Genomic DNA, 2,620 nt, shown 5'->3' on the forward strand with positions numbered 1-2,620 from the left:
AGCCCAGAGCCCGATGCGGGGCTCCAACCCACGAACTGCAAGATCATGACCGGAGCTGAAGTCAGACTCTCAACTAACTGACTGAGCCACCTAGGCGCTCCTTACAAACATTAGCTATATAGACATGATTTTAAAAATAAACTATTGAGATTTTGACCATTACATTTAAAAAGTAATATTTCAAGTTTATATTTCTTCTCTGAACCTCAAGACATTAAACATAAAAGTGATGTGTGGGAAAACATTATACTGGATAGATTTTGTTTTACATTTCAAATTAGACGTATTGAATATTATAATTTTAGGTCTAACAAGTACCTTAGACATCACCTCGCTCCCTCCTGCCTTTGTAAGGATAAAGAAACTCAGACCCAGAGGGTAGGTAACATCATTAGGTCATAACACAGCTGCCTCTGGTCCTACTCCGCTGACCTCACCCAGTGCAAGGCATCAAGAGGGTTACAAGTACAATCCCAATTCATTACTGATAGGTTCAAGATCAAGATCAAGGACGTTTTGTAAGCAAAAATAATTATGGAACAGCCCTATGCAAAGCTCAGTGAGGAGCTTCCATATAAGGTTGAAAGGATACCAGAAAAATCAGCAAATTTTAATGGGGTGAGGAAACAAGACAGCACATTTTTAGGAGGAAATATATCAGTGTTCCTTATTTAAGATATATTTGGAAAGGAGAAAAATAGATAAGACGACTGTTTTCAGTCATTTCTTGGGAAGCTTCATGATACATGAATGAACAAAATTGGGTTTGGCAAGTATCTTGATAGCTAAATAAAATTTTTGTCTCCTTGCCCTCCTCTTTTGGCATGTTCTGGCATCACTTCTATATGTTAGCAAAATATGTGTTCCTGTGATCGATTTTATAAACTCTGTATTTTCATTCCACTCCCGAGACGGTGTTGGCATTGATTTCTAGAAGGAAAGAAGCTTTTAGGGGAACTATGTGATATGCCGCTGCCTCTGTTTCTCTCATGACAATGGTTTACGTGCACCAAAAATCGTCAGCTCAAAAATACAGAAAAAATTTTAAAATATGCCCAAGTTGCCTCTGAATTGTGCCAAAGTTTATTTGCTTTTTGTCGTATCAGGCTAACCAAATCAACTACTTCCACAAAGGTCCCCCTACTTCAGACTGCTGAAACACCAGAGGTTGCTGAAATCTTTTCCCCATCGAACCGGTCATTCTGATCAAAACAAGCATGCCAATGGCATTTCATCCTAATCAGAAAAAGAGCTGCTGTCCTGTCCATGGAATATGCCTCCAACCTCTAGAAAAACCATTTGAATGAAGGCAATACATGGCGTGCACAAACTAATACACGCTTTTCCAATCTTATTCCAGTGTATCTCCCCTGAGCCAAACACTGCTCGCCGTGTGACTTCTGTATGCTACTATTAACCAGTAATGAGATATTCCATACACTGATATCAGCCTTCTATTTCTCTTCATGCCTGCCAAAACATCCTCTTTTAATAATACCCTAAAACAGATCTTTCCCGTCCTTTCTCTGATATAAATGTATTCTTGTTCCTGTGTTTTATTAACATCACCAGTGCTGTCTCCTAGGTAAAAGATTAATTACTTGGTTGTGATTCTCAGAGACAGAGCACTAACTAAATTACTGAGGGAATATATCAGAAAAAGTCAGTCATTGTTACGTTACTGGTGAAACTCTTTACAAGAGGAAATAAAGAAACACTCTTCAATAGAGTAAGACGCCTATAGGTTAGGGAAAAGCACCTCCAGACTTCTTTAGAAGCGGATGGCAAGCCAAAGAACACTAACAGGTGATAAACAATGCCTACTGAATGCTGACAAGTGGGTCTGACTTTATTAGGATGCCACCCCTTTAGTGAATATCTCTCTGTTGCCCATTAATTAAAGTTGGGTTAGTTCTATTTCTGTGAACCCTCAATAACTGGTGGGTGCTAGGGGAGAATCAAACCTCACTTGTAATTAAAGTAGTAATTGTGGTTTGTAGTCTTTGAAGTTTCCGGCCTCCCAAATCCTATCCCTGAGACCCTGTTTTGTTTTCTAGCTTCTGTCAAAAAAATCCATAACTCTCAAATACCATTGTACAGTGAAGATTTATTAAAACATAATGGACCATTAGTAATGATAGTTTTAAACCAAAGATTATGAGTAATCCAATTTGGTGCACATGCGAGCCAAATCACAAACATACTAATGATAATAATCGTAACAACAATTCAACTGGAGAAGGCTGACATAAACAGGAATCATATCTCTGTGACCTGATGAGCCTCTGTTTCTTGCTCTCCCTTTCTCTTTTACTCTCTTTCCAACTCAACCTGAGCCCTGGCCCCTAGGTTATTGATTATGGCCCCTGAAAATCTTGCTATCGGCTTTTCTCAAAATATCTTATTCGGCAAATATATTAGCATCTTCTACTGTTTATTTAAAACCTATGATGACATTGACGACGATGATGATGGTGATGCTGATGGAGTTTAGCTGTTGCATTCACTGAGTTTCGAGGTCACCGGAAATACTAATCAGGAAAATGCAGCATTGTGGCATCCTATGAGTGATGACTTTGGGGAGATTTCTATATCCACTCATTGTTCTTCAAGGCAAAGA

Source organism: Herpailurus yagouaroundi, unplaced genomic scaffold (genome assembly GCF_014898765.1).
Source record: "Herpailurus yagouaroundi ecotype Mexico unplaced genomic scaffold, PumYag 164, whole genome shotgun sequence".
Taxonomy (NCBI): Eukaryota; Metazoa; Chordata; class Mammalia; order Carnivora; family Felidae; genus Herpailurus; species Herpailurus yagouaroundi.